Genomic DNA, 13,954 nt, shown 5'->3' with positions numbered 1-13,954 from the left:
GCAAGCAATAAAAAAGTCTATAAAAACTATAAGACCTGAGAACAGGAGGATAGGTAAGTAAACTATGAGTGAGTCCTATAGTCAAAAGGAATGGGTAGAAGTTAGGAGAAATACAAAAGTCAAAAGAAGCAGGCAGAAATTAGGAGAATTTAGACTAGGGAAATACTGTACTAGATAGACCTTTAACAAGGAAGGAGTGTAACTAACAACATGTGGCAGGAGAAAAGAGAAAAAAGGTAAGAATAACTTGGAAGTCATTGGGAGGGGGGATACAGTGCAGCTCTCAGTATCAATACAGAGCTTAACCAAAAGGCACTACAAGTTGCTTAATAAAGCAGTAGCTAGTGCTACTGAAAGGGTTAAAAGACAAAATGCAGTGGAGTTTAGTTGAAAATAGCCATTGTAAGCACCTGGATAGAAGCAGAGAGGCTGTTGAGGTGATCATCTAATAGTCAGTGGTGGCTTGTGCTATTGGACTGCAGGACTGCAGCCCCCCCCAGCTGTAAAACAGAAAAAAAAAAACAAAATAAAAAATAATTAGCTCACTGGAAGGGGATCAGACTGCAATGTCTGCAGTCTGTGCATGTCAGAACTGCAGGCTGGATTCAACACATGTGTACTTTGAATGTGTTCACGGGTGTGGTGTTAAGATAGAGGTTAGGCAGGATTAGTGTGTGTGTGTGTGTGTGTGTGTGTGTGTGTGTGTGTGTGTGTGTGTGTGTGTGTGTGTAATGCCCCAGTTAACTATAACTGGTGGCTACAGAGTTGGCTCAAACCCTGTACCTTGGGGGCAGGTAGTAAGAGCCTGAATTCCCTACCCACCACCACTTGTAAATTTTTGCCTCATATTTTGTTCTGTTCCTCATAAAATATGTGGTTTTCTGGATTTTGAATTCACTAAATAATGACAGACATTTGAATTTCAGACTTCATATTCTTTATAAAGTACATGGTAACACAAAACCTTTTATTCTAGCAATTTTCTAAGTTTATAAGATCAATATTTGAAATGTGTCCCTATTTTTGGGGCTGTATTCCCCCATTATTTGCTTTGTCCAGATTTTTTGCGCTAAGAGGTTGAGAGCTATGCTGAGACCTGAATTCACTGAATATGTTTGGGGGCTGTATTCCCCCATTTTTGGCTTTTTCCAGGTGTTTTGTGCTAAAAGGTTGAGAGCTATGGTGAGAAGTGAATTCACTAAATGACAGCCATTTAAGTTTCAGTCTTCCTGTCTTACAAGAAACAGCTGGTTTGGCATAGTGGTATTTTGCTCTGACTATAGTGCATAGGGTCCTGGGTTCAAGACTTGGCAGTAAACCACATGGTGGTAGTGTAGCATTTTATTCTACCAACTTTCCAAGATTGTACAAGCAATGTTTAAAATGTGTCCCTGGTTTTTGGGCTTTTGCCCCCCCCCAATAAATGTTGGCTTTTTCCAGATTTCTTGTGCTCATGTGCTGCAAAGTTGAGAGATACAGCTGCGTGGTGAGTGAATTTTACAAGCAGCTAAGAGCTTCAGGGGAAAAGAAGTTTAGTGCTGCTTATGCTGAGCCTGCTTGCATTGTTAATAGCACAACATGAAGTGTACTTGCTTTGGATGCAGAAGGCTATGGGTTCTACTCCCACATTATGTAGATGCATTGCTGATACTGTACTGTGTTGTACCTTTAAAGGGGGTGGATGCTGCAGTCCTGAGAATGTCCTCTTTGGTGGAGATACCTAGTAACTATGAACCTGTTATCAGTTTGGCATCCATTCCCTATTGCAATATTACTAGCTTATCATTTTTTTTAATGTAACATAGGCAATTTATTCCTCAAGGGCAACAGGCACTTTATTTGTAGATGAAACAATGAAATATAAAGTTGTTTGCTAGCAGCAACCTCCTCATTAGTTACAGATCTCTTTAATGTGGAATTATTTAGATGACCTTTACTTCTGCAGAGATTGTGCCTATTTACTGATTGGATTGTAAAGGTTTGAGTAGACTTTTATGTTCTGAATTGGGCAGTTTTGTCATTATTGGTGCATGCATTTTGTTTAATTGTTTACTGGAAAATGTTCAAAACAATAAATTTAAAACATCCTCTAACAGCTGTACTTATTATACAAGGAATATAATTTAATACAACCAGGGAGGTGTATCAAAGAACACATGTATGTTTCATGTGCAAGGGGCCTATGATTTGAAAACAGCCCAAAGTTTATCTTTATTTGCCACTGGCCAGATGTATTTTCTTTGAATGTGGGTTTCAATGTTGTTTCAAGGGCAGAGAAGTTTTAATACTAAGTCTATTTTCACTGTGAGACTGCATTGCTTTGTTTAGCAGATGTCTACTAGTGTTTGTACTGTAAAATGTAAAATAAAACTTTAAAATGAAAGCCAAATCATCATAGAAGTAAAGCAGTATGCACATTACAGTGTTTATGGTAAATGGGGTGAAGGAGCCAAGTAGGACATTGGAATGGCTGCAGAGGGGAGGTCTCATTCGACCATGATTTTGTGAGGTGGGAAGGGCAGCAAACTCAAAGACAGCCCTGGCTGAACTATACTTCTCAACTGTCCAGATTTTCACAGAATTAATAGATTTTTGCTTCTTATTTTTGGTTTGTTCCTCATAAGATTTGTGGTTTTCTGGCAAATTATTCATTAGGAATGAAGTCACTACATAATGACAAACATTGAATTTCAGACTTAATACCCTTCAGAAAAATGCATGCTAAAGCAAGACCTGTTATTCTATCAACTGTCTAAGTTTATACAAGAGCAGTTTTTAGTACTGTCTGTATGTTCTCCTTATATATTTGGCCTTGTCCAAATTTCGTGTGTTAAGACATTGAGATGTACGCACAAAGAAATCACTTTATAGAATTAGGAATATCCAAACCTCTCAACTGTCCTCGACTTTGGCTCAAAATGTTGCTCTCCCCCTAATAATCCCCCCGCAAAATGGCAATTTTGGAAGAAAATGTGGAGGATTTACAATTAATAAATAATTGTAATGATCAGAGTTATAGATTACTTTTATTTCAGAAATGCATGCAGATTCTCTTATTTTTTCAGCTGCTCAACTTAACAGTACTAATATTTAAAAAAATTGTCCATTCTTCGACAGGTTCCCAGCTGTATTGTGTGGCTATTTTATATTTTTGCATCACATTTTTGGTCCATTTTTCATAAAACTGTGGTTTTCTGGCAAATTAGTGGCAAATCATTAAAGACTGAAGCTAGAAAATAATGACAGACATTTGTCTATCAGATTTCACACACTTCAGAAAATTCATACTAATGCAAGACCTACTATTCTATTATCTTTCTAAGTTTATAAGAGCAATATTTAAAAATCGTTCTTATTTTTGGGCCTTTGTCCCACTTCTGTTTATGGCTTTGTCCAGATTTCTTGCTCTGAGGTTGAGAGATATGACAAATGTGTCAGAGCCATCACATTTCAAAATGTGACATACGTGTTGCACCCCACTCCCCCATGTAGTAACTCTGGATGTGTCCAAGCAAGACAAGGAGCAGTTATGCAGTGTAAGTGTGCAGAGTATCCCCCCATACAAGGTGGACACAAGTACTACAGTGGCTTTTCATCTGTCCTTGATTTTGCAGAATGTTCTGGTTTTCTGTCATATTTTTATACTGTTGATTTATGCTTCTTATTATTCAGAAAATCCATGTTGTTGCAGTGCCTGTGATCTGTGTTTAAGTAGCAATGCTTTAATGACCACAAGGTAAGCATGTCTGAGATTGTAAGATGCAAGCAAGCTTTAATAAGCATACTGTTAAAGAATTACCAACACTAAAAGCTTTTTTGTTGTTGCCATGCAGAGAATATTTACAAAACTAGATAATGTATAAGCCTTAGGTATTGAAATGCATATGACAGTATTTGTAATAAAGGACAGGATTACAGTATTTTCAGAATCTCATTACATTTGTTGGAGACTTGCAGTCATCTTTGCAGGCTTTACCTGTAAGCTAAACAGAATGCCAATCTATCATGTGTGGTCCATAACCTGTGCAGTAATCCTTTAAGCAATTTATCTTGAGCTTGTTTCTTCTTTGCTGTTCATTTTTTACTTTGATCATGTTTTCCTCATGAAACAAGTAGATAGCTGTTGTCAGACATCAGGTCTTTTTTTGGATAAAAAATATTTTTACAAGTGAGGGTATTAGAGAGATTGCTACTTTCAGCATGTTACTTGGTACTTTTATAAAGTTGAATACAAATTATAATTATAAATGCAGTGCAAAGAGGAGTGGTTTGAGTTGAGTGCTGCTTGTTTTTTATACTTGATTTTGAGTGGCATTCCAGTAATGTGTTTAAAAAGTAATTTATTTTTTTCTTGCCTCACAACCTTTTTGTTTCCATCTAGATATTACATAAGCTGTCATGTAGCCAATGCATTGAAATATTTTTTTCTTCTACACTTCATTTTGTCTTGATTGGACTCTCATAATGACTGTCTGGCACCCAGGGCAGCATATTTAATTAAAGTCCCAGTTTTTGTGGTTTTGAGCCTAGCTGCACCCCCTTCTAGTTGGTCACACACCTTCCTGTTGGCCCCACCCATTCAACTGTCTTCTGCAGCCCCCTTTGATTTGAAGCCTCCAGCTGCCACTGCTAGTAGTCCAAAAGTTTTCTTAAGTTTATATATTTGGAGTGTCTGTGCTCTCAAGCATGGGGAGGGGAACAAACTGGGCCCACTATGTAGTCACTATGTACAGGCAATGGGATCTCACAACACCAGGGACCGGAGCTGCTATCCTGTCAAATGTGACAGATGCTGTAATGTCTTGATTTTGCTGTCAGTTCCTTAATAAAACATTAGTATTCATTAGATTTAACATATCTACCAGTTAGTGGAAAGAATATCTTCTTAATTTTGTTTACTATAATTGTGGAGGTATTATGGCTATGCTTTCATTACAGCTGAGTTTTATAAACCAGTTAATATGTACTAATTCTCTCAGTAGAGGAGGTTCTTTTAGGTTGGTGAAATGACAGATAGTGATTGTGAGAAGAGTTTGTGTGATGGTTTTCTAAGGCCATATAGTTGTAATTGTGCAGTGATCACTGACAGTATTGTTACTGTTGTGTCACAACATCTGTTTGGCCTGCTTGCAAGTATCCAACAAACACTGAGTAACATATACTAATTGACTACACTTTAGTATGTAGAGCCTTGTCAGTTTATGTGCCTCCTACATGACACATGACTTGTGTACTTGGATTGAGTGTATACAAACTATTGATGCCAGAATGCCATATATGTTGCCCTAATACAGAATGCCATGTATGTTATGTGCTGCACTGCATAAGAGTTCTTGGTGTGCACTGCATATACAGGAATATTACAACATACACATGTTTAAAAATTCAAAGATTCAAAGAAACTGCATTGTCATTTAGGGCCACACAAGTGCATCTATTTATAAGTTAATAGCAAGATAAGATGGAAACCTAAAGCAGAGTATTGAGAATTGCATCCAGTGGCAGTACACACACACACACACACACACACACACACACACACACACACACACACACACACACACACACACACACACACACACACACACACACACGCACACACACACAGATACACATGACACAGATATGTCATACACTGAACAATGGTCCACGTGAGGTACAGGCTGTACAGTAGGAGAGGTACAATATGATATTCCATTGTCTTAATACACATAGATAATACTGCAGGCTCTGAAAATGCAATCTAAGGAGGTTTTCCACCTTGTAGAAGATTACATGATGCCAATGCATCATATTCTACACATTCTGGTTGTGTTTTTCAGGTTATCATGCTATCCACACTTTGCTGCCATGTTTACAGTGCTCACTCTGTGAAACAATACATATGATATCACTGCACAGAATTGTGTGTGCCCTAAGTTTAATAATTATATTGTATTACTTACCCAGTTCCGTTTCATACTTATGGCTGACGACCTTGCTAAACTATCCTTTATAAAGGTATAGAGAGGTGGTTAGACAGTTTACAAGATGTATGTGATTACATACAGACAACTTGTAAACTGTCAAACTACTCAAGTTTGACAGTTTACAAGCTGTCATTAAGCAATCACCACTGTACTGTCTTATACACTGGTGGTGGGAGGGGGTACAGACAGCAAATTCCCTTAGTACAGCTCCACACCATCATGTGGAACAAAATGGTAATGAAGACAGTATATCAGAAATTATACAACTGGGTGTCTCCCAATTTATAACTATGTCTATAATAACCAGCATTCACGAGTAGTAAACTTGTTGGACTGGATTTGGACTAAACAATGAAACAATCACAAGCACAGAGGTATTGTAGCAAATGATTTTAGTTATTATTACCCTTCTTTTACCATATGGAAACACAAACCACCCCAGCCATCTCAAACACTATTGATATACAGAGACTAAAAACACATTCAGGTAAACACAGTTGAGGAAGATTCAAGAGTCAAAGATTCAAAGTAAACTTTATTGTCATTTAGGACCACACATGAGTAGCCTAAACAAAATTCTGTACATCAGCTTCTTCCTGAGATTACATACAGAATATAAAACAACACATACAAGTAAAAGAATGACACAACTAACATATACAATCCTACTCCCAGTACCCATACAAAAGAGCAGAAAAAAAAGAATTTCAATAACAGAATGAGTATACCCTCTCCTAAGTTATAGAACTCAACAAAATAAATTGGAACAGCCTGGAACATGCTGCAGATACCAACGCAACCCTAGAAATCTTTTATAACCTTATATTAAACCAATTAAAAAACGGTGCCAGTGCAAAGTATACAGGTTAGAAGTAATGCTTTTCCATGAATTGCTGCTTTGTTAAGGAAATGTTGACTTTAGCAGATGCAGCTTGGAACGACCACAAATGAAAACACTTATAAATCCCCTAAGTAAGAACAAAGAATCATATAACAAGTGTAAAAGTTTCATTAGAAAGGCAAAACAAAGTTATTTCTGCAATCTGAAAAATAACTAATCTAAACAATCCCTTGGGTTTCTAGAAATGGTTAATTAATCTCTGCATAAGAGGTGCCAGCAACAACCTGCTTACCAGACCACAGGACATCAAAGATTATTGGAAGGAGTACTTCCAGCAGCTTCTGAAGGAAGAAAACCCCACAGAAGCTGTACTGCCCCAGACACACCCTGCAATGAGTGACAAAGCGTGGTCCACCCTAGAAGAAGTAATAATAGCACTTAGGAAAATGAAGTCAGGGAAAGCAGCACACTCAGATGAGGTCATAGCAGATATGATAAAAATGTTGGGTGAGATAGGTGACAAATGGCTCCAGAGGGTACTCATAGTAGTGTGGAGAGAAAGGCATATCCCAGATGACTGGAGAATAAGCATACTCATGCCAGTGTACAATGACAAACAGGACATCCACAACTGTGGGCAGTACAGAGGTATCAAACTCCTGTCACATTGCATAAAAGCTCTGGAGAGGATGATTGATAAACAGATAAGCAGAGCAGTAGAAAGTATGGGAGATGAGCAATTCAGATTCAGATCAGGATCCAGCACAACTGACCCAATGTTTGCAATGAGATACATAGTTGAGAAGAAGCTAGAGATGAGAAAAGAGTCCAACCGGGCATTCCTAGACTTGGAGAACACATATGACAAGGTCCCAAGAAAGCTGATTTGGGCAGTACTGTGGTGGTTCAAAGTCCAAGAAACATTGGTAGAATTAGTGCAGGCTATGTACAAGGACCCAATGACTCAAGTACGAACAGTGTTCGCCCTCACAGAGAGTTCCCAGTGCGAGTGGGTGTACACCAGGGTTCAGCTCTAAGCCCACTGCTATTCATACTGGTGATGGACTACGTTAAGAAACAGGTGAGAGGGGACAGATCAACAAAGTTGCTGTATGCAGACAATGTGGTATTACAACCAGACACTGAGCAAGAATTTCTGCAAAGGACAGGAGAAAGGAATGCAAAACTGAAGGCACATGGGATGAAACTTTATACAGATAAGACAGTGCTAACGGCAGCATACTGGGGAAATCAGAAGTAGCTGAGTCTAAGGTAAAAGGTAAAATAGTGGAACAGGTTAATAGTTTCAAGCATCTGGGAGAGGTGGTTGATGAGAAGGGAAGTCTGAATAAAGAGGTCAAAGCTAGAATCAGAGGGGCTGTAGCCAACTGGCATAAAGTGCCAGGTGTACTGTATGACAGAAGAATGTCAACAAAGCTGAAAAGTAATGTGTACAAGACAGTGGTGCAGTCAGTACAACTGTATGGTACAGAAACCTGGGTAATAAAGGCAGAGCAGATGAGAAAGCTAGAGGTGATGGAAATAAAGTGCCTGAGATGGGTGATAGCATGCACACTGTGGGACAGATGAAGAAATGAGGACAAAAGAGCAGGAGCCAAAGTAACTCTAATTGCAGAAAAGAACAAAGAGAACAGATTACAGTGGTTTGGGCACGTGCAGAAAAGCAGAAGACAATCTAGTGAAGAAGATTTGGGACAGACAGGAAGAAGCTAAGAGGAAATGAGGGCATCCAGCAAAGAGGTGGATGGATTGTCTGAGAGAAGATCTGCAACGGGCAGGCATGAGTGTCGAAGAAGGCAAGAGTGTGGCATTGAATCAAGAGAGATGGTGACGGTTAACATGACATCCCAACTCCATGTAGAAAAAAAAATAGAAAAAGTGGGTTGATGATGATGATGATGACTGAAATGCTGTAACTACTTCAATGAGTCAGCTGGGTCTACTTACACCAAAAATGGCAAAGCAATTTGGGAAGTTCAGTAAATCTATAGCAGAAACCACTCCAGTGAACAAGAGCTTCTTCTTCTTCTTCTTTCGGCTTTTCCCAGTTAGGGATCGCCACAGCAGATCACCTGTCCGCTCATGATTGGCAGTGGAGTTTTACAGTGTCGAGTTGCTAGCCCACTACCCTAAATTAATTCACTATAACCCGGAAAATTTTCACATCTTGTTAACTTCCAACCAACCATAACAGCATGCATGAAGATACTAAGCAAACCAAAGGAGAATGCCTCTGCTTACCTAGACAACCTTACACAGGGCTATCTTTGGAAACTAGTGCCCTACATTGCAGCCCCAATTACAAAGCTTAGTAACAAGATCTTAGAAGGCACAGTACCTGACTTATGGAAAATGGCAAGATTATACATACCCTTTCTAAAAGGTAGTGATCAGGACAACATTAATCACAGGCAAATATGTATTTGAGGTTTTTTTTATTTGTTTTAAATCTGCTAAATCAGATAGGTAAGACGGTCATAAAGCCCTTTTCAGCTGGGCCAAGCAAACACACAGTGAAGGAATTACAACACAACACATACAGGTAAGAATTTTATTGGCGAAGGTTAAAACAAATACTTGTTTTTTATGCAGACAATATAAAATAACATACAGTAATATGGTATGTGAAGTTAACATACAAGTTATAGAAAAATGTAATGTTAATGATATACAGTAATATAGTATGTAAGATGATTCCCATGGTATGAAATAGTACAGCAGAAGTAAGTTCAAAAAAGAAGTATGGTGTCTTCAGAAGGGCACTGGTAGGTTTCAGAAGGCAGGAGAATATAGGAAATATAAAGGTAGTAAAGAAAGAAGAAAGGGTTACAGAAAGCAGCAGGTAGAGGAAGCCTGAGGAAGTATAACGTTAAGGGGGCAGCTGGGTATAGAATAATGTTATAAGATTAGGGATAGTTTTGATTTATAGAACTGTACTTTTTACCAATTGATTTTTTTAAAGTGAGGTCTATAAAAGGTGGTACAACCATCGGTGTCATTGCACAGGATATCAGCAGAGATCTTTACTGACAATTTATTGGTTAGTGAGGGGCAAAACACAAAAAAGAGCAGTTAGTGAGTAAAGAAAGATAAAATAAAGGTCTTTCTTGCTGCAGCTGGGAGCCACATGATCTTATTTAATGCTTTACAGTAATGTTCATTGTATGGTACTAGATAAATGAACCAACATGTTTTGTTTATTGTAGTCAGCAGGAGGTGAGTGTTGTGGGTTGATTTTAAAGCTAGAAGATGTAAGCCATACTTTAGCAAGAGCATATCTGGTTTCAGGGGAGAGGTAGGTAGAACCTGTGTACCAGACATTTAGCTTATTCAGAACTTTCTCTGCAGCATGAGTCATGAAGTTTAGTGAGGGGTGCAGGAGTAAGCCGAGATATTGATAGGAAGTAAGTTGGGGGTATTTTTTCACCGTTGAGTCCTAAATGCATACAGTGAAGGTTGTCCTTAAGCCTTCATGTAGTCTTAAAAAAAATACTGAGGAATCTGTTGGGTTAGGCTGCTTCTTCCATATCACATCATGGATTTGTCTGATTATGCACAGACAATTCATTTATGGAAACACCTGCAAATCTCAATTGATTATAAACTTAATTTTCAGGAACAAATGAATTCCACCATCAAAAACATCTGCAGAAAAGTAGGAGCTTTGTGCAGCGTTAACGACCTAATTATAAACAGACAACCCACAAACCTATACATGCACAGTCATGCCTTCCATTAAACAACTTAATTAAATGGTACATCACAAAAAGACAGCTTTGTTCATCTAAATATTTCCTTCTGCACATTGGCAAAACAAATGCAAAAATATGTAAGAAAGGCCTAAGTATTTACCTTTTACCTAATCACCTTACAGCCACTCCAGTGCTTTCCACCTTGAAATCCTTAGCAAGGTCCCAGTTTCATAACCCCTATTCTTGCAATAGACATAGGCATGTAAAACCTAATGTTAGTTAATGGACTGATTACAGTCAGCCACAGTAGCCTACAAACACACAAACATATTTCTAACAACAGCTGAAAGTCTCAGAACATTATATCAAATTAAACTTTTTCACTTCATCCATCTGCCTCTTCCCTCCCAACCTCTAGCTTGGCTGTGTTTTTCTTGCAGTTTTTTACTGAATTGCTTGTTTGTATGACCTTTTTTTAACCCTTTGGTTTGGAAATTGACAGTAATCACCAATGGCTGAAAACTTTTAAAGTTTAACTGAGCATTTGAACTCTTTTGGCAAGCAAATACAACTGTAGTAGTTCTCAGTAATGAGGGTAACCAAATAAAACATTTTCTGCTGTATTCCAGCCTTTCTTGATGAACTTTACAATGCTGTATTCTGAGAACATATGGCATCGCAGGACTCTAATATCCTTACTAAAGTGAAACAGGAAAGTACTCAAGGCTGTAGTAGAAGTGAAGCTGAAGTCTCTTCCATGCAGTCTTCTATAGACTCTGTATCCATCCTGCTGCAGCAAATCTTGGAGGAAACTAAAGCATTATTGTTTGTGTCTTTCGGCTTTTCCTGGTTAGGGGTCACCACAGCGGAACTCCAGTCTGCTAATGATTGGTAGTTGATTTTTACGTGCCAAGTTACCAGCCCTGATGCACAACCTTCAACGAAGGTACGCCCATTCATGCATGTCTCCACGCAGAAGACACTCTAGCTGAGAATCGAACCGGACAGTGTCTTACTGTGAGGCGACAATGCTACCGCAGCACCACCACAGTTTATCAAAATAGTGGGGTTCTTTAAATGACAAGTTGGAACTGCAGTATCATTTGCAAATACTGCAGCAAAAAATGATCATGTGTCATTCCAATCAAACTGATGAGCTCTCTTCCAAGAATAAAAAATGCAACTTAAAGTTGATGTCATGGAAAAATTGGGCTCATTGAAGCAACTTAGACTTGACTGAACTACTTGAAGTGGTGGAGGGGTCTGACATAGAAGCTTTTATTAAGAAAGACCTAAGACTTTTCCTACAGGGGTTCCACCTCCAGAAATAGTGCAGAATTATGGAATTATGATGACGTCAACAATAAACCTTCCTGGGCATTTCATTAACAGACTCTTAAATTATGTGGACAAGGAAGTGGTTCTCCATAAATAAACAGAACCTGGAGGCTTATGTAAGATCACCGGAGCACCAACTTGCTTTTCTCCAGATTGTAGAGTAGTGCTATTATTCAAAAGGGAAATGTTATCCTGTGTTGAAAACATATTAAAGAGCTGTGATGCTCTGTTTTATTGGACATCAACAATTTGCAAAGGCTTACTTTTCAGCTACACAATAGGACTGAGGATTACTTGGACAGGATCTTGAGCATCCCTCCTTCACCCAGGCTACCAGACTCAATCAACCTTCCATTTGCCAATAATCACCAGGTTCTTCACACCCCTCAAAATATTTTCTCGATCCCTTGGTTCATCTTCTAAAACTTCAGAGAATAAAAATACTTAAAAGATTCAGAGCTGACCCCCTCCTGCAAGTACTGCACAGTGAAGAGCTACACAACAACTTCCTTATTTCTTTGAAAGCACCAATCGGTTCTCCTTGTTTGAAAAATGGTCAGAAGACACATTAGCTAAATCCCAGACACTCCTTACAAGAACTGGACTTACTGGAGCATGAGCAAAGTAGTGGTAGTTTGGATGATGATGCGGCAGTCATTGCAAATGGAATTGCCCCTTCTTGATTGTCTGACTGTAATATCCATACATTTTTTCCAGTTAGTATGACTGCTGTCAGGGATTTCTGTTTCTGTAACTGGGAGCAAATGCAGAGGGATCTTGTGATTAAGGCAGTCATTTAATCTTGGGAATCTAATGTCTCTGTGGCAGTTCATCTTTGTGCTTACATGAGATAGCAGTGTAACAGTCCTGTGAATCTATATTCTTTACTTTTGCAGAGAGGCATGCATATGGTTATAATCTGAGTACAAACTGGGGTAGCACGTCTTTATAGATATGCAATAGTCAGGGAAGGTATGCTCATAAGTCACCAAAAGACTGTCTAATTGAAACTCCTCTAAACCATCACACAAAGCTTGGTAGTAACCAAGAAGCAGAGAGATTAGAGTAGTGGGCTAACTGTAATGTATGTATAATTTGTTTTGGGGTTTTGCAAAGCAAAGTGGGCATTTTCAACTTTTTAAAATAGCTTTTCTAACACTACACTGATAACATGCTTCTCTTGTAACAGACAAACTGGTTGTAGACACTGGGTTTAGTTTAGCTGTACCCCATGTTTGATCCTAAATGGATTATGCCACAAGTTACTATTATGATGTGTGCAGTCTGCCTTTCACAGTAGTATCATTGACTGAATTTGCTAAGGCCTTTCAAATCTTTTTTTTCCAATATCTTTATTTAATTTTCTTAACTTTTCCATTCAACAAGTAAGCTTGTAGACAATAGAGATTGATTAGACAAACAGATAAAGAAAACAGAGAAAACAATTATAAGCAACAGAATAACAATAACATCAACTACATACAAAGTGCTGAGAGCCTATTACTCTTTCTAGTCAAAATTAATATAGAATACAGCTATAAAGTTTTTCCCAGTATTGCTTATAATAAGATTGTCTGATAGACTTATATACTAACCCCTGTGCTGATAAATACTTCATTGCCATTTGTTTAAATCCATCCCATATTATTTTTGTTCTGTCAAGCCATTTTTGAGTGATATAAAGTTTAACCACTGAAAAAAAGGTAATTAGAACACGTAGATCAAATTATTTTAAACCAGGAGGGGATATGTGAAGAAATGCAAATTCCCTGGATAAAGTAGATTTCTCATAACCCATTTTCCAGCCTGACATTAAGAGAACACCAGAGTTTATATGAGCATTTGCAACTCCAAAAGATATGAAGTATGTCTGTTTTTTGAGGGTTACAAATTGAACAGATGGGGATGATGTAGGGAAGAATTTGTTAAGTCTATCATGAGCCATGTGGGCACTATTTACTATCATTGGGTGAGTATAAGCACATTTTTTAAAAAGGTAGTAATTTTAATGACAACTGAATAAAGTGAGATGTTTGATTAACTGAAATTAAGGGGTTTCATTTGTTCCAGTATTTAGAATAAATGATAGACTT

This window comes from Protopterus annectens, chromosome 3.part1 (assembly GCF_019279795.1).
Source record: "Protopterus annectens isolate FY-2018-M chromosome 3.part1, PAN1.0, whole genome shotgun sequence".
In the NCBI taxonomy this organism is placed as follows: domain Eukaryota; kingdom Metazoa; phylum Chordata; order Ceratodontiformes; family Protopteridae; genus Protopterus; species Protopterus annectens.
The sequence above is the reverse complement of the archived record's forward strand: the minus strand, read 5'-3'. Positions refer to the sequence as shown.